This window comes from Muscardinus avellanarius (assembly GCF_963383645.1).
Source record: "Muscardinus avellanarius genome assembly, chromosome: 2".
Lineage (NCBI taxonomy): Eukaryota > Metazoa > Chordata > Mammalia > Rodentia > Gliridae > Muscardinus > Muscardinus avellanarius.
This window is the reverse complement of record NC_137787.1, coordinates 111,865,126-111,885,036: the sequence shown is the minus strand read 5'-3', so window position 1 is coordinate 111,885,036 and position 19,911 is coordinate 111,865,126. Positions and strand designations below refer to the sequence as shown.

General features: G+C 44.9%; 1 pseudogene across 1 annotated transcript; it reads right to left on the bottom strand.

Moving 5' to 3' along the window:
* Positions 1-10,112: 10,112 nt before the first annotated feature.
* On the bottom strand, positions 10,113-12,074 carry LOC308258952 (heat shock cognate 71 kDa protein-like; annotated as a pseudogene). The gene has a single exon. The product of its transcript is annotated as a heat shock cognate 71 kDa protein-like (transcript).
* Positions 12,075-19,911: the final 7,837 nt, after the last annotated feature.

The window sequence follows — 19,911 nt, the reverse complement described above, 5'->3', positions numbered from 1 at the left end:
AAGGAAATGGTTCCTGAGAGTGGAGAACCCTCCCAGTGGCTATGCATAATGAAAAAAGAGAGCGTAGAGCGTAGAGCGTAGGAAGGCTGGTTCTGCATAGCAACATGCCAACAGGAGGAACTTTGGTGGCTCAAGATGGACTGAGGCAGAAGAGACAGGCCTGAGAAACAGACATGACCAGGGAAGATGGTCATATAACTCCCTGAGGACTGTGAGCTTGCCCAGCCTCCTCTGTCAGCCTTCTAAAAGATCTTTTTAGTCTCCAAAGCTGCTGAGCCCCTGGATCCTTCTGTTGAACTTAGAGAGGTATGAACACAGCTGGGCCATGCAGACATAGTCTATAAAATCAAGGGGACAAGAGACAGCAAGACTCAGGGGAATCATAGAAGTCCTGGGGAGTCTTGGAGTTAAGGGGTTGAAGCAATCCTTTCCTTATCTCAAGAGTAGAGGACCCCAGTTGACATCTGTGCTGTCCCATGTGCTTGTATTTTACTCTATAGGGGAGCATGGGTGATTATAATCCTGGAATTGGTCTCAAACATGATTTCACATCCTGAGATCTCTGGCAGGAATAAGAGTAGCTAAGGACACACTAGGGTATGGTTTCCAAACTCCCAGTCACAGAGGCAAGGGTCTCTTGTCAGTAATAATGTCACCCTCACCTAGAGGACAGAGCCACAGACTAGGCTCCCAAACCCAGGAATGAGAAGTCTGGGGACCCTGGCTAGATGTAGATGGAACCTACACACTGTCCCTTCTCCTTATGACACCATGTTGAGTATTGGTTTCCTTACTTTATAAAGAAGTTCAGAGACACACTAAGTAATTCACTAGGATTTGAATCCAGGTCTGTCTAGCTCACAAATCTGTGTTCTCCTGATTCAGAATCCTAGCACTGAACCAGCACTGACAGCAAAACCATCAGCAGCATCACAACCACCAACAGCAAAATCACCTCCATCATGGCCACCTGCACTACCAACAACATCATCAACACCAGCACCACCACCATCATAGCCATCAAACCACCATGATCAACAGCAAAGCCAACACCATCATAACCACCAGCACTACCAACATTATCACCAACAATATCATCACCACAACCATCATGACCATCAAACCACCATGATCAATAGCAAAACCAACACCATCATGACTACTAGCACTACCAACAATGTCATGTTCACTATGAACAATCCCATCATCACCAACAGCACTACCATCACAACCATCATCATCACCCAATTAGCAATAATATCACCATCATTGCCACCAGAACCACTATATCATCAGCCCCAACAATACTACTATCATCACAATAACCATGACCAGCAACACCAAACCAACACTCATACCCCCATAACCTGTACCAATTCCAGAAATACTGCTACAGCATTACTACTACCACCCCTCCCAATAACTACACAAATCACAGTACCTAGCTATAGCTTAATAATAAGAAAAGATGCATTGAAGAGGGTAGGAAAGACAGTTTTATTTTATTTCTGTCACACTGCTCCAAATCCAGGCTGGGGAAAAGAAAGGAATATGAGAGCAGAACTTAGCCTTGAACCCCTAATCCCAGCCCACCGCTGTTGAACTCAGAACAGGGCAGATGGCCATAGCCCTAACTCCGGGCTGATACACAGGAACTGAGCCTTTCAAAGAGCCCTGGTACCAGGCAGGGACCCACACCCATGCAAGATGAACTAGAGTTTTACCCTATGTGACTGCCAGCCAGCTACAGGAGCCAGTGGGGTGCTGTGCTACCCAGCCTAGCCAGCACCAGGACCCCTGCCCCGTGCTGCACCTGCCACAGAGATCCTGGGCTTAGGGCACCCCCTGGTGCCACAATGGCCAGACCAAGACTGTGATCCAGTTTTCTCTGGACAGGCTTCCTGTTGAAGGACATTCCCAAAGTCAGACTGAAAAAGTAGAATAAGCGCCCTCACTGGCTAATACCTGGCCTCAGGTATTAGCTATATGAGCTTAGGAAAGCCCCTGAGACACAGAGCATCCACTCAGCTTCTGCATCTACAAAATGGAGATAGCTCCCATCCCTTGAGGTTATGAAATGAAGTATATAAAACTTACCTGGACTTGAGCAGACATCGCCCCTGGGGATCCTCAGAAATGAATAAATGGTGACTGAAGGGCTCTGCCCCTGGATGGGCTGGCCCCCCTGCTCAGTGGCCAGCTGCCTTGCATGTTTGACCTTGGGAACTCCTGAGGTACTATCTGTCACGGCCCTCACAGCCCTACAGTGCTCCTGTGGCCTACTCACTGAATCAATAGCTGGATTTATATATCCAACCACCCAGCGGGTTCTCCCACAGACGTGTGCTTCAGCCAGACACTGCCTTAAATCTGTGCGGCCAGGCTGCACTGGGCCCAGCCTGCCAGAACCTAGAGGAAGGCTGCTTTGGAAATGAAGTTTGAAATAAGGTAAAGAAGTTTAATGGGGCTAGAATCAAGTCTGCAAAGCACCTAATTATAGGTATTTTATCCTTTGTCACACTGCTTGTTGAATGCCTCCTGGCTCTGAGGCCTCCACCACCCCTCCTGCTGCCCGGTGGCACCTCTTCTGCTGGGTGCTGAGTTCTGGGATCATCTTGCAAGTACCTCTCCTTCCATCTGACCTGGAAGATGAGGACAGTGAGATTCCAGCCTGGTCCTCCCCATCTTGGGCAATCCAGGGCCTTCTCTGGCAGAACCTCATTCTGTGGAACTCAGAGAAAAACTCCAGAAGCAAATCCAATGCCTCAAGCCATCAACCCTGGAGGCAAGAATAAGCCCAGTCAAAAGAAGGTGTGAGTGAAGTACTAGGATCATGGTGGAATCTGAGAAGTAGGGAGTGGAGGGAGGAACCATGGGAGCTCTCCTCCCAGAGAGGGCACCTGTGTGGCACACTGACACCTCTTCCCATGAAGTGGTGTTGAAATGGGGTTTCTTGAGACAAAACCCGACATTTCCTTAAAATGAAACCGAGTTTCTTGAGAAGAAACTTGGCATTTCCTTACTGGATTCTTGTCTGCAGTGAGTGAAGAATGACACCCGCAGATCACAGGAAGGGGAGTAAAAGGTTTATTGGAAACAGTAGGGAACAGGAAAAAGTGGCCGAACACCCCTAAGGGCTGTTGTGGCTCTGATGTCCAGCAGCTGCCTTCAGGACAATACTTGAGGGTAGCCCAAGCTAAATGCCTTCAGTTGCAAGCTGCTTTCTCCCAAAGTTCACGCGATCTGCCAGAAAAGAAGTGCAGGTCACCCCTAGGGGCCCTGGTCGGCCTTGATGTCCAGCAGAGGCCTTCAGGTCACTACCCAAGTGTAGCCTGGGCCAACTGTCTTCAATTGCACCCCACCTTCTCTCAAAGCTAATGCGACCTGAGAGAGAGAAAAGCTCCCCAATGGGGAGGGGTTCCCAGAGTGGGTAACCGTCCTGGTGACTGGTCTAGGGGTTTATATATCTCGGTAAGTCCTCTGTTACTTGGAGTCTGGGGGGCAGTTCTTAAAATGTGCATAGGGTATTTGCATGTCCTTTGAGGGTCTCCTTTCAGTAGGAGTGTCAGACTTGCTCCAGTGATGTCTCCTGGGTTTGTTGATTTGTAAACAGATGGTTTTGTAAAGCTTTGGTCATTCTTATCTCTGAACCTTGGAAAAGCTGGTCTCTTTTAAGAGCCTTGGAAGTTAATTAGTACTCGTTGCCCCTCAGTAAATTACGTTTTTCTACCAAGGCCTCTTCCCTATCTGAGGAAGGTAGAAACTTCCTTTCTACCTCCTCAGTTTGCCAGGCCCTTCCTGGTGCAGCCGGACCCTGATCTGCCCTTGGCCATATGCCCTGCTCTGGGGACCTCGCCACCAGCCCATCCTGCATCCAACAAATGTTTACTGAACCTTCATGTTCTGGATCCCAGATGGATCAGATCCTGGTCACCTAGAATGTGTTCACAATGATGCCTTTCAGCCTCCAGCCCAGCTCCTGGTCATATTGCAGACAGGAGGCTCTGTTCCTTGACATCTATACATGGCAAAGTTTGATGAGTGGGGTCAGCCTCCCCAAGTGTGGCCGCCTATGCTGTTCTGACTAAATGGAGGCGCAAGACTGTAGAGCAAGGGCCCAAAAGGGCAATGCCCACTGGGAGCCCCATCTGCAGAGACAGACAGGGTGGCAGCTAATCTGCTGGTTCAGGGCTGAACAGATACATGAGATCACTAGGTTGAGCTTCTGAAAGTCAATGGCAAATACCACAAAATGAAAGAGAAGTTCTCCTGGTGGTGGATTGACAGGAAAATCTAAAACCCCTGGGGCTACCTAGACACAGCCATTTTGAGCCAGTGTTCCAGGTGGCCGTGCACAGCCTCATGCTTCCTGACCTGGCACTGTCATTATCCTATGCTGAGCCTGTCCAGCCAAGGTTAACGAAACACATGTAAGACCCAGACTGGCCCTGAGGGAAGACAAGAGCAGCTGTGGACCTTGGGACCAGTCCAGGACAATCCTGTGTCAGTGGGTGCCTCAGACATTGATGACTTTTGTGACCTCCAGATGCCTGCCATCAATGTACAGGCAGAGGCAGAGGTGTCAGGTTCTATCACAGAGTGGCTGTGCTTCAGGGCATTGCAAAGACCCCAGGGCCAGGGACACTGCTAAAAACCTCCTGCTGTGGCAGTATCACAATGCTGAATACTCGCTTACTGTTTCCATCTCACCTGTGTTTTTTGCATGTCATCCCATGAGATAGGCTCCATTGTTAATCCCAAGGAACAGATAAGGAAAGCTGGGAAGTTGCTGAACTTGGACTTTAATCCAAGCAGAATGGCTCTAGGGTCCACTCTATTAATGCTAGACCATCTGCACTCACACTGTGTATTATGGTTTGAAAGAAAAATGTCCCTTGGACTTCAGGCTCTGGAGGCAGTCAGGCTCAGAGGTGGCCCCTGGGGGTGTGGCCATGGGGACTGTATATTTCCCCATCCCGTCCCCTTGTTCTCTCTGCTTCCCGCCGTCATTCCCTGAGAACCTGTAGTCCCTGCTGCTGCTTTGCAGTTGGTATAAATGGACATGTACAGGACTGAAATCTCCAGACCTGTGAGCAGATAAACTGTCCAGAGCGGTAAGGATGCTGACTAAAACACTGTGCTTGGCACTGCAGAATCAACTGCAGAGCAGAGTTGCAGTGGGTCAGATGCAAAGAGTATGGAGATGCTCAGTGCAAATGCCTCTGCAGAGCCGATCTACCTTGTAACATTGCCTGGACCCTCTTAGCTCAAAACAGACCATGTGGCTGACTCTCAGATGAAGCAAGATGGCAATGGCTGGGATATGCCAGTTTGCCCCTTGGTCCACTGCTCTGCCATGACCTCCAAGTGCTCCATCATCCCCAGTTGTTGAGGAGGTGCATGCTTCTCAAAGGTAGATAGCAGATGCTGTTCCTATCCTATTTTCACACCATAGCATAGCCAGGGCTGCCCTGGACTGAACACCCGCCACCTAGTGTGCTGTACAGGAGATTTCACAAGCGCTTAGGACTCTGACTGAATATCTGTTCCCACTAAGGTCTGGGAAACATAGAAGACCCAGATAAGTTTGTGCAGCCAGCAAAGTGGGAGCTAATATTGGGAAGGAACCCTATGTGAACCCAAGCCTATGCTCTCTGAGCTGTACAGAATGTTATAGTTATTATATTTTGCAAAGAAACTTGAACCTTCCAGAAAACTCTTTACATTTGTATCCCATTTAGGTCCTCCACTTTCCCTGAGTTACTTGTCTTCTCTGAATTCCATTTGCCTCAATAGCAGAGCAACAAGATCCAATATCAACATCCTTGATTTATCAGTTTATAATCAGCACAGCCCCCATTTGGGAAAGGCAACTAGCTATAGCTCAGTGTTTCAAATGAGGGAGCTAATAACATAATGTAGTGACCTATCAGGAACACACAATAATGGTAAAAATAACAATAATAACATAGTTTGAATTTTCAGGCCACTATTGTATGCCAAGCACCACACTAAGTGTTAGTTCATTTAATCTTCACAGTGACTATAAGTTAATTATTACTCAATATTACCACCCTCGATTTATAAATAAAGACACTAAGATTATGATTCATATCTGTAATGTTGAAATTGAGTCGGGGGTTGCAAAGGAGACAAAAAACAGGCAAGTTTTTGTGTGAAACCAAACCTCTTTAATCAACTGGCACCTTTGGGCAAGGTCTGCCAACCGTGGGGGAAGGGACCAATGATCAGGCAGCAGATTCATGGTCAGCAGAGTCACACAGAGAGGAAGTGAGGATATTTATGAAGCTGGGGTCTTGGGGTGGGGCTAGTAGTGTGGGAATGCCGGTCCTCTCATGGTATCTGGAGTCTCGCAACCTCTGGAGTCTCATGACCTCTGAAATCTCATGATCTCTGGGGTCTCACAACATCTTCCCTTCTGGCTTCCCAGGTCTGGCCTCCTGTCCTGTGAGGGGAGGAGGATGGACCCGACCTATCAATATCAAGCTCCTAATCACTTACGGTGTCTAGAGGGTTATTCTTTAGCACTCTTTGTATTTATTTATTGATCATTCATCCCGCACTTTTTTGAGGGTTTACTATAGTCCAGGAACTAGGCACAATTTTGGTAATACAGAAGAAAACAAGAAAGATAGACTCCCTGTTTCAGAGAAGGCGGCAGACACAGTGCCATGCAAGCTGCCATAGTCCCCTGTTATAGCTGATATAAAATGTCCTCTAAAGAGCTCATTTGTTCATATTTGGAGCTGATGTAATTGAGGCATAAGACGTATAATCCCAATAGTGGATAAATCCATTGCAATAGGTTCAAGGGTGTGGCCTGAGCTGGCAGGGCATGGCTAAAGGAAGTGGTCCCTGGGGCTTTGCCCTTGCAAATCACAAGTACTTTCTCCTCCCCCTGCTCACTCTCTCTTTCTTCGAGCCTCCATGATGTGAACACAGCCTGTGTGCTCTCCCTTTTTCCGTGTCCTGCCACCATGACCTGAGATCCAAGGTTCCTGACCTCACATGGACTAACCTGAAACCTTTAAAAGGTTAAAGAACTCTGGCTGGAGCATCCCCTAAAAGCCTGGCAATTATTTGGTCAGGGGCTAGACCAGGAGTGGGTGGAGGTGCTCACCAGGTCAGCAGGATACATGGTTTACCAAAGCTTACTAAAGAATACAGTTATCCTTCTAACAGAAATTTTTTCCTGGACTGTGGCTTTCTCTTTTTATCTTTACAACCAGCCTTGTTTTAATCCAAATACCCAAAGACAGAGAAAAATTGTGCCCTTTTAATAAAGAAGAAGAAGAAGATGAGGACAGAGATGGTGCAAAATAGCTTACTAAATTCCAAGCTGGCATTTAAAGCTACTCATGTGATTCAAGTTCATTTACTTCTCCTGAGCTGGGTGACAAGATCATATATTTCCCTGGAAATGTAGCACACTAAAGCCACTGTAAATAAGGGCTTGAAAAATTGCACTCTTATTTACATGATGATTTATGAGATTCCCCATTTTCTCCAGCTCACTGAGTCCTGGCCTCTGGACCGGGTCCTCCATGTCAGCACTTCGGCAGTATGATATGAATGTCAAAAGTTCTGTCCCTGAAATCCAGCCCTGTGAATTCAGCTGCAGACAGAATCCTTCAGGTGGTTGGGCTCCAGCACCCACTTTAATGTAAAAACAGAAACATCATTTCTTTACCCCACAAACCCATTTACTGGATCACCATTCCTAGAGAATGCTGTTGATATCCACAGAGGCCCCACAGAGGCCCCACATGGGCCCAAAAGTCACCTGAGACATCCCAGACTCAAGTATCCTTCTCCTCATCCCAACCAATTGCAATGCCTCACATTCCCTCAAGATCAGGACCAATACTTCCAATGCCGCCCCCCCCCAGCTCTCTGTTTCCAGTTTGGTCTCCACCAATATTTTCTATTGCGTCTACAGTGAATTTTAAAGCCACAACTTGATTATCAAGGTCAAGTGTCTTTGGTCTCAAATGTTCCACTTTGCCTACTCAAGGTTTGTGCAGAGCTTCCAAAATTCCTTGCTGACTTTTGCTTCTGTTCTATTCATGTATCAGTCTTTCTTTATAGTACATGCTTTTCCCATCTTCTTGGCCAAATAACATCTATGCAAACTCTCAGCCTAGTGCAGGCATCACCTCTTCCTGGAAGCCTTCCACATCTTCAAATACGTGTGCTTCTGGATCACAACTATCAAATATCTCCACCACAGGATTTATCACACTGTAAAAGGAATATCTGGCTGCCTGGTTCCCTACCATCTGTACTGTGGATTGCTACAGGAAGCCATTTTAAAAATGTTTCTGTCTCCTTAAAGGCTAACACTATGCTTAATCAGTAGAAAAAAATCATTAAATACTTATCAATGGATCAATAGATGGATGAATGAGGAAATGCATAGAGGGGTCATTCATGCCCATCTTTCCCTCCACAGTTCTCCCATCTGTCCCAGAAAACATATGTAGATTACAAAAATAATAGACATTAGTAGACATTAGCCATGGTGTTATATAGATGTTATATGGTGTTATAATAGATGTTAGGCATGGTAGAGTGTTATAATAGAAGTTAGGCATGTAACTAAAATTACCTCTGTAATTTTAGTGCTTGAGAGGCTAAGATAGGCAGATTGCAAGTTTGAAGCCAACCTCAGCAACTTAGTGAGGCCATCCACAACAATGCAGCTAGCATTTTCTGTTGTATTCTATTTTATATCACCTTTTATGTTGCCCATCGTTCTCTAAATTGATTTTATTTCTCACTATTTATGAACCAGTTTGAAAACAATGCTGAAGAACAAAGTCCTGAAGGTTTGTATTTAAAACTTACTTTGAGCAGAATTCTGTAACCACCCACCCAAGCTTTGGTAACATTTCAAATACATTTATAAAATATGTGGGCTTGAGCAGTGTCACTTCTTAATGTATCTCCAGGGAAAATCATTTCAGAAAGTGCCATAAATAATAAAATGACTTTTTAACTCTATAAAGTAGTTATAGAAAAGCTAATTATACTTCAGAGCACAGATCACAAAAATGTTGATATCAGATATTGATTTCTTATAGTGTCCCTTCATGAGGATTTGCTTCTCAATTCTTTATATGATCATTCTTCTGCATCTTAGAGCTAAATGTCAACTCACAAAACCCTTCCTAATTATAATACTTCCATTCCCTGTCCCTAGGCTCCTCTGGAATAATAACATAGACACCAATAATAAAAATCACTGCACTTTTTTAAACTAAGAAAGAAAATTTAATTCAAACACCCTCCAGCATATCATTATGATGTCCAGTTCACAGCCAAAAATCACTAAACATGCAAAGAAACAGAAAAAGCTCTGCCATAATAAAAATAGCTATTTTAATAAGAGCATATTCTAAGATAACAAAGATAATGGATTTAGAAGACAAAGATTTTAAAATAGCTAACTTAAGACCCCAAAGGAGAACATTGCCAAAAGCACTGAGCATGCTCATAGGAGCAGTGAAAGGAACACTTAGAGAGAAACTGAGAGCTAAGCATGCTTACATTAAAAAGGAAAAAAGTGTAATTTCAGCAAGCTAAGTTTTCAACTTAAGAAACCCAGGAGAAATAAATATAAATGAAAGTAAAAAAGGAAGTTATAAAAATAGAAACAATTCAATGTTAGAAAATAGAATGGAAAATTGTTAAAACCAGAAGCTAGTTATTTTAACTAATTAGAAAGAAAATAAAAATAAAGCATGAATTTTAAGGTGTCAAAAAATGACAAACAGGAAGTATGTAAAGATCCTATGGACATGAAAAAAACAGCAGATTATGAACAAATTTATGACAATTCTGAATCAATTGATTTTTATGGTGCCAATTTTAAATAGTTTTATTAAGACATTGCAATTTCCACTTACAATACAGTGCATATAAAGTGCAACGTTATTTGCTTTCCCTGTGAACATGTTCCATATTCAAGTATTGAAAATGGCACTTAATTTACCATAGCAGCCCAACTAACTGCCACAGAATTTGCTACTAATGTGGGCTCTCCAATGTATTACTGTGTGGAACAATGCTACATCTCTACTTGGGCTGAACTAATCTACCTCTTCAATGGTGGGCCCTGAGGAAGCACCTCCAGAAGGAGGAGCGCCTCCACCAGGGAAGCCTCCAGGCATTCCTCCTGGCATGCCGCCTGCGCTCTGGTGCAGCTTAGTGATGATGGGGTTGCAAACTTTCTCAAGCTCTTTCTGCTGGTGTTCAAATTCTTCCTTCTCTACCATCTGGTTCTTGTCCAGCCAGTTGATGATTTCATTACACTTATCAAGAGTCTTCTGTTTGTCTTCATCATTGATCTTGCCTTGAAGTTTCTCATCTTCAACAGTTGCTTTCACGTTGAATGCGTAGGACTCCAGTGAGTTCTTAGATGACACCTTGTCCCTCTGCTTCTCATCTTCAGCCTTGTACTTCTCAGCTTCCTGGACCATGCATTCAATGTCCTCCTTGCTCAAACGGCCCTTGTCACTTGTGATGGTAATCTTGTTCTCTTTTCCTGTACTCTTATCTATAGCAGACACATTCAGGATGCCATTGGCATCAATGTCAAAAGTGACTTCAATCTGAGGAACACCACGGGGGACAGGATGTATGCCTGTGAGCTCAAACTTGCCAAGCAGGTTGTTATCCTTAGTCATGGCACATTCACCTTCATATACCTGAATGAGCACACAAGGCTGGTTGTCAGAATAGGTTGTGAAGGCCTGTGTCTGCTTTGTAGGAATGGTAGTATTGCTCTTGATGAGGACAGTCATGACTCCACCAGCAGTTTCAATACCAAGGGAGAGAGGTGTGACATCCAAGAGCAGCAAATCTTGAACATCTTCAGACTTGTCTCCAGATAGAATAGCTGCCTGTACAGCTGCACCATAAGCAACAGCCTCGTCAGGGTTCATGCTCTTATTCAGTTCTTTTCCATTGAAGAAATCTTGCAGAAGCTTCTGAATCTTAGGGATACGAGTGGAACCTCCCATCAGGACAATATCATGGATCTGTGACTTGTCTAGTTTGGCATCTTGAAGGGCTTTTTCTACAGGATATTGGTATTTTTCTACAGGATCCAGGGTGCCACAGAACAGGTCAGCATTCAACTCTTAAAATCAAGCACAGGTAATGGAGGTATAGAAGTCGATTACTTCATAGAGAGAATCAATCTCAATACTGGCTTGGGTGCTGGAAGAGAGGATGCGCTTAGCTTGTTCACAAGCAGTGTAGAGACGTCGGACAGCTCTTTTGTTCTCACTGATGTCCTTCTTATGCTTGTGCTTGAACTCCGCAATAAAATGATTGACCATCCAGTTGTCAAAGTCTTTTCCACCTAAGTGGGTGTCTCCAGCTGTAGATTTGACCTCAAAAATTCCATCCTCAATAGTGAGAATTGACACTTCAAAAGTGCCACCCCCTAAATCGAAAATCAGCGCATTTCTTTCAGCTCCAACCTTCTTGTCCAAGCCATAAGCAATAGCAGCAGCAGTTGGTTCACTGATAATACTAAGTACATTGAGACCAGCAATTGTTCCAGCATCTTTTGTTGCCTGGCGCTGAGAGTCATTGAAATAAGCTGGCACTGTGACCACAGCATTGGTAACAGTCTTTCCAAGGTAGGCTTCTGCAATTTCCTTCATCTTTGTCAGAACCATGGAGGATACTTCCTCTGGGTAGAAACTCTTTGTCTCTCCTTTGTATTCTACTTGAACCTTGGGCATGCCGGCATCATTCACCACCACGAAAGGCCAATGCTTCATATCAGACTGTACAACAGCATCATCAAATCTACGTCCAATCAGACACTTGGCATAAAAAATCGTGTTGGTGGGGTTCATTGCAATCTAATTCTTCGCAGCATCCCCAATCAGTCGTTTGGTGTCAATAAATGCAACATAGCTTAGGGTGGCTCGGTTTCCCTGATCATTGGCAATTATCTCCACTTTCCCATGCTGGAAAAAACCCACACATGAGTAGGTGGTGCCAAGGTCAATGCCAACTGCAGGTCCTTTAAACATTGTTGTTTGTGTGTAGGCCCAGCTCTGCCCGCGAAGAAATCACACAAACCTGAGAAGCTACAGCAGCGTTCAATGAGACCAGTCAATTGATTTTTGACAAAGTAAATTAATGCCAATATGGAAAGAAGTTTTCTATTTCACACTACACACACATATTCATGTGGGTAAAAATTAGATCATAGAAGTAAACAAATGCATTAAATTATAACACTTTAGGAAAAATACAGAAAAAAAATAGTTTGCAGATAGGCAAAGATATCTTTTTTTTTATTTTTGGTGGTACTGGGGTTCCTGGAAGCCCTTCTTCCTCCGAGCTACACTCCCAGTCCTATTTTATATTTTTGAAACAGGGTCTCTTACGCCAGCACGGCTGGCTTCGAACCTGCGCGATCCTCCTGTCTCGCCTCCCAAGCGCGGGGATTACAAGCGTGCGCCACCACGCCCGGCTTCAAAGATATTTTTAGAAGGAACACACAAAGGAATTTCTAACCACAATAGAAAAACAACTTGGGACTTTGCCAAACTTTTAAAATTTTGTTTATCCAAAGGCACGATTCAGAAAATGAAAAAGCAATTCATAAATTTTGAAAAATATTCATCAGATTTATATCTAACAAAGGGTTTGTACATCCAGAGTGCCTATTTTCTAAAGCTCTACAAATCAATAATAAAAAGATAAACAATTCAGTTTAAAAATGTGCAAAAGAGCTGGGTGTGGTGGCGCACGCTTGTAATCCCAGCATTTGGGAGGTTGAGACTGGAGGATTGCGGTTCGCAGATAGCCTCAGCTGCTTAGTGAGGATCTCCACAACTTAGTGAGATCCTGTTTCAAAATAAAGAATAAAAATAGGGCAGGAGATGTAGCTCAGAAGTCAAATGCCCCTAGTTCCCATCCCCAGACCCGCAAAAAAAAAAAAAAAAACTGCAAAAGACACAGTATATAGTTCACAAGAGGATACACAAGTGGCCAATAAGCACATCAACTGCTCAAGATCATCAGTATTCAAGAACTAAAGAAAATTAAAACCACAATGAAATGCCATCCAAAACAGCAAAAAATAGAAACTGTCCGATGAGTTCTGAGCTTCTGTAACAAGATAGCATGAACTGGGAGGCTTAAATGACAGACATTTGTTTTGCATGACTGTGGAGCCTGGAAATCCAAGAGCAAAGTGCTGGCAGATTGGGTATCTGGTAAGGATCATCTCCTGGGTTTGCAAAAGGCTACCTCCCTGATGTTTTTTCACATGGCTAAGACAATCACCTGTCATGTGTCTTTTCTTATAAGGGATTCAGGAGGTCTCCACTCTTATGACCTAGTTGCCCATAAATCCCCACCTCCAAATGCCATACATTGGGGTTTCAGGCTTCAACATAATTGGGGGACTGGGGGCGCAGTCACTTAGTCCACAGCAGAGACTGACAAGGTTGTTCCATGTTCCAGTCAGCACTCTTGCAAGTATGATCTAAAAAAGACCAGGTAATTTAGAGAAAAGATGACTTATTTTCTTAAATTTCAGGTTCAGTCCACGTGAGGCTGGTTATCTCAAGGCATGGCAATGGAAGGTGGAGAAAGGGAGAGCACATGGGCTGTGTTCCTCACATCAAGGAGGCCAGCTGGAGCAAGAGAGAAAGCACGGGGAGGAGAAACCATTTATATAATCCCTAAGTCCACAACCCCAGGAATCTATCCCCTCCAGCCACTATCACTGCTGGGATTTCAACCCTCAAAATAATAAAAATAATCAGGCTGGGGGTATAACTTGGAGGTAGAATGCCCGAGTTCAATCCCCAGCACCACAAAAAAAAAAAAAAAATTGTGCAATGGTAAAACATCTGTAAATCACTCTGGAAGTTCCTCCCCATTGATTCTACTCTATGAACCTTCAACTCTACCCCTAGAAATTGACCAAAGAGAAAAGAAAATATATGTCAACAAAAAAGACCCATAAAAGACTGTTCATAGAAACTTTAATCATAATATTCAAAGCCAGAAAATAATTGATGTGTCTGCTAATGAGGAAAGAGATTGTTTTAAAATTGTGGTACAGTTATATGGGCAACAACATGAATGAATGTCAGAAACGTTTTTTATGAAATCTACCTAACACTAAAGAGCACACCCTATAAGCTTCCATTTCTGTGAAGTTCAAGAACAAGAAAAACTACCTGTGGTGATAAAAATCAGGATGGTCATCTGTGACAAAGGGGGAGGGAACTTTCTGGAATTACATTGTTCTTCATCTTGACTAAAGTGTATGCACTTCTCACAACTCAGCAGTCTACACAATTATGATCTATGCAGTTCGCAGGATATAAATTTCATCTCAATAGAAAAGAAGTGCAATGAGACTTCACTGTATTTACGCTGAGCAAGCAGTCAGATTATCTGGAGCATAATATTCAAGATGAAAAAGGAAGAGCCTGTCCCAGAGTGTGCCCCACTGCCCAGCCCCCACTTGGATTTGTATCCTCCTCAAAGGAAACCTGCTCACAACCAGCTTTGGGGACCAGAACTTCCATAGGGACTAGCACATCCTCTCTGTCTCCTCACTTCACCTACTGAGATGCAAAACCTCTACCTTTCTTCTCACCCACCAACAAATCTCCCACCCCCTGGATTGAACTCAGCATCTCCTCCTCTTCCTTCCCTCTTCCAGCACTGTAGATCAAATAAGTCTGTCCTCATCCATGAGTCCATAGTTCAATCATCCTCCCCCATTTCTCAAACCTGCACCATGAAAACCTAGCTATCTGCCTGGGGATGGGAGATCTTTTCCCACGAAGTAACTCAGCGTGCCGCTGAGCAGATGCCAAGAACCAGTCATGCCTCCACCATCTTGTACCTCATTAAGATGTATGACTACAATGCACCAATAAAAAGAAAAGAAAAGAAAAGAAAGCATCTGTGATGAACAGGAGACAGCTGGGAGGCTGGAGACACATGCATGTTGATCAGGGCTGCCCCTGCACAGACAGAGCTGTGGTCCTTCAGTTTGATTTCAAGAGCCCCAGAACAGAGAAAATAAGGAAACAGTCCTGAAAGATAAGGAGGATGAGGAGGCAGAGAGAGGAAACATTCCAGAAATGGGTGGGAGGGCTAAAATTGCAGCACATAGCCATCCCAAGACAGATGGAGCTGACAACTCATTTATCCACCCTGTGGCAGGTGGCCCCCAGGGAGCAGCTGTGTTTTGCTCAATGGTTTGTGCTTTGCTGAAGCAGCAAAAATCACATCTGGCTTCCTGGGGAGCTGCCTTCTTTGTCTCTCTGAATTTGGAGCCAGCCAGCCAGCTGGAGAGGACAGGAGTAAACTCAGTGGCTTCTGGAACAAGTAACAGAGGACACAGGACCATCATGAGGCCCAACAAGCATGCAGCTATTGAGAGATAACTCTCACTTCCCTGCCTGCAGGTGATATGCCCAGGAAGGAGAGGCACAGCAGACTGTGTCTGTCAGAGACACCACTGGGAACCTGAAATTCTCCATAAGACAAGGCCCCACCCAGGCACACTCAGAGCTGACGCCTCAGCTCTCTGCTCCTCACATAGACACCTCAGTTGCTTTTTTCTGAATGAGTACTGAGGCTCCTTTCAACCAGGTTACTGCACCTTCCTCTGATCTGTTCTGTGGAGTTCACTGGCCTGGGACCACAGCTTGGGATCTTTATGTGTCATGGGTCAGAACTGTGCTGCTGAGCACAGTTGAACACAAGTTGTTGAGCAGCCCCTCTCCTCACCTGCAAGGTGGTTACCATGAACACTGAGTCTGTGGTCTTTTCCCCACAAGCTCTTTCCAGTTCTCAAACCCTCCTGCCCAGATGTCCTCTCTCTGGAATGGGGCACCTTTAGCTGACAGCTCATTGTTTGGGTATAGGGCTCTCTAGCCCCTCTCCTGACATTTCTTTCTCACATCCACCCCATCTGTTCAGCTTCTCATATCTCTGGGCCATACCATATCTACCCCATTCTCAACACAGCCCATCCAGCCTTGGGACTTTAAATCAGCAGATGAAGACCCACACCAGGAAGGCCCTTCTGCCCACTCCCAAGGAGCTCAATCCTGACAGTGCTCAGAACTTGCTCATGGCCTCCATATTTGATTTTCCCTAAGATGATCTAAATGGCTTCATTCCTCCAAGTTCTGAACTCCGGTTTCAGCTCCAACCTACAGCATGACGACTAATCACCTGCCCTGCCTCTCAAACAACAGACATCACTCAGCTCTCTGTTTATCCCTCTGGCTGCTTCCAACTACCCCCGGAAACATCCAAGGCCTATGTGCCCAGACCAGCCTTCCTCATGTCTCCATCAAGTCATATCTAAAGCACTATGCCTTTGCTTACAGCAGCCACCCTCAGGAGAGTTAGCCGGTTCCGATGCAGCCTGCAAGCACATATGCTCCAAGTCCTAAACTCTGAAATGATACAGCCCCAGCACAGACCTGTTTCTCATGAATCCCTCTGTCCAGTGTGACTCCGTGGCTCATTTTCCTCCTCCCTGAGCTCCCAGTGTAACTTGTAGACTTTGAACATCACATACAGTTGGAATTAGCAACAGTTTTTACAGCATTTTACTCCCACTATATTGTACACTGCTAAAGGGCAAACATGTCTTCATTGTATTTGCATTTCTTTATACAAGGCACTCAAAAGATGCTCAGAAACCTTCTCACATTCAAATTAATATCAGGACTCCCTGTACCATACCAGTAAACCCAACAGAAAAGTGTGTTTCATAAGCAGGAGACCTAGACTCCCTGGTCTCTGCTGAGCCAGGCCATCCTTGAGGGGTCCATAGATGGCCCTACAGCTACTTCTGTGTCTTAACCTCTGCATGATTTAATTCTTCACAAAGAGTTGGGAACCAGTAGCTAATTCAAACCCTGTTGGAGCTCAACTCAATGTATTATGCATCCAATAGTTTTAAACATTGCCCAGAAAGCAAAGTGTGAGACACTTTGGACTGTTCTACAAAACTGCTAGCAACATCTACTGACCATAGGTAAGGGCTGTCAAGACTCCAAGCTGCTGCAACACTCCAGAGCTCTGGGATCTGCCAGGCTGCTGAATGACATCACCTGGATATAAGAATTTTCTCTCCCGTTCCTCTCTCTCCCGAGATTTCCCTCACCCTCTTCCCCACACCATAACCTCTGGATGTTCTCAGGCAGTGGTTTTAACTTTGTTAAAAATCAAACCCATCCACCAATAAAAAAAAAATTTTTAAATCAAACCTATCAAGTGTTGCCTGAGTTAAAACTCATTGTTCTACTGCCACCTTGTGGTCAGATGTTTTTCCTTGGTCAGTCTGAAATTCTCAAACCCTCTCCACCTGCTGTTAGCCAGGAATTCTGCTGGGACCAAGAACTAACCCTGAAGAGTGAGAATCCTCACATTAAGGTAAATGCACATTTTTCAGAGTTTCTTGTGTCTTTCTGAGTCCCCAGATTATAGTGCTCACTCTGTAAATAAGCATTACATAGTTCTGTGCACTGCATATGTTCTGAGTGCCTCTGACCTCTGGCCATGACCAATCCCAGCCTGGTAGGGAAGACCTACATTTAAACAAACCCTTTAAACAGGTAAATCTCAGACACTAAGGATGAGATGTTAGAGAATCGGATGTCTGATTAGAGGTTGAAAAGCAGTAGTAAGCACATGCCAGGCTTCCATGAATGGGGATAGGCATTTCAATGTTCCAGGTACAGCCTGGCAGGGGAGATTCAAGTGGCTTGCATGGTGGCGACAGGAGGCAGGATGGTGTGGCTGTGCATGCATGAGAGTATGAGCACCTGAAAGCTTTCTGCAGAGGGAATGATGATTGGATGGTGTGCTTGAGCTTTGAGAGTGGGGTGGTTGATCAGCCCGTCAGAAGTCCCTCTGGGATGTCTCTCACATGGGGATGCCCTGTCCACCATCTTTCCAAATCCTCCCTGGCTTATCCAGGCCTTGGGAGAGAGACAGTCAGGTGACTATAGCTCCAAGACACTCTGGTTCCCACTTCCCAGTGCCTGCTCGGCACATAACATAACCAGTGTTGTATTGTGGCTCTCTAATGTCCCCCAGAAAAGCTCATGTGTCCACAATGCAGAATTTTCAGAAGTAAAATGATTGAGTCAGAGCTCCAACCTTGTCAGTGAATAAATCCATTGATGGATTAAGTTAAATGGACTTTCTAGGTGGTAACTGCAAGAAGTGGGGTATGGCTGAAGGAGGTAAGTCTCTGGGGCTATAACCTGTTGGACTACATCTGTTTGTGAGTGCTTTCTGCCTCTTTTTGCTTCCAGATGCCATGAGTTGAATAGCTCCCACACACACACACACCATGCTTTGCCATGGTGATATTTGTGCCTTAAAGCAGGCAGGCCATGGACTGGCCTCTGAAACCATGAGCTAAATAAACTTTTCCTCCTCTAAGTTGTTTATGTCAGGTATTTTGTTCACAGCAAAAAGGAGGAGAAGAAGAAGAAGAAGAAGAAGAAGAAGAAGAAGAAGAAGAAGAAGAAGAAGAAGAAGAAGAAGAAGAAGAAGAAGAGGAAATCTAACTAATACAATTAACTTACAGGTGGCTAAAAATAGCCCAGCCTTGGACATTCTCACTGGTGCTGGAAGTGGGATGGGGGTAGGCAAGTAGATGAGCTTGGGGAGTCCTGCATCCCAGCTGCGCAAGCCTGACCCAATTTTTCAGACAGGTAATTTCCACAAAAGGTGATTCCTGGTGTTTGGGGACCAATGCTTGACCTAGTTCCCTCCCCAACTCCATCTATAAATTGGAGGTATTTCAAAAGGAAACAAGTTCCTCCTCCCAAAATTTTATTAAATCAGTTTGCTACACACCTGCCCCTGCTTGGTGGCCTCATTCTGCTGGACCTCCGTCCACTCTATGGCCTGTCCTGGCTGAACACAGAGACCAAGTCACCCAACTAGCCGTGAGCCACTTTTGTGGGCTGGCTTTTCCCAGGCAAATGGTCACCCCACTCCAATGTGTCTAAGGAGGAGGCTGGAGGGGAGAAGAAGGAAGTGTAGTACGGTGCCCATCAAGCTGAAGTGAATGTGAGCATTACAGTGCTGCCCCCACCCTGACCAGAGCCATAGTGTGCTTGATGGGGCCCGCCCATGGCACTGGCAGCAAACTCTCACCTCACCCCTTTAAGAGGAGACTTTTGTCAATTTGGCCATTTCATCAAAACAGAGGAGCACCTGAAAGCATTGTCCTAAACTCCAAACAAGTAACAGAGATGGAACTTGGGGAGAGACTGGCTACCAAAATCAAATGTAGGATGGAAGTCATGGCAGCCTTGGCAAAGGCACAGACATCAATGGTCGCAAACCCAAGTCCATGCCAGCAAGTAATGCCTCCTCCCTGGGGCGGCTGCTGCCATCCCCTGAAACCCATCTGCAAGCGAGGAGCAGTCTAGAGTGAAGCATTCCAGTCTGAGGCCAGACCACTGTGTACCAGTATTGGGAACGGCCTAGGAAGATTTGAGAAAGCTCTGATTATTAATATATTTCAAAAATTGATGAAAGGACTTGGTTTCCGCCAGAAAAAAAAAAAAGCAGGCAACTATTCCAATGTAAATTAACCTAGCTAAAAGTAATTAGCAAGTCTATAGGAGAGGGGATCTAGGACTTCCTCGTCCTCATTCTAAAGACAGGTTTACAAAATTGGATAATCTAGCTAGGATGGGAGGAGGGGTCGACCTTCGACCTTCATGAAAGGAGACACCTTGGCGGAGACGAACCTTACAGGGACTTTTACTATGTCAGAATTATGTGAACAAGATGGAGGGTGTCAGGTATAAAAAGTCTGTTCCGTGTTTTGTATTTAGGTGAATT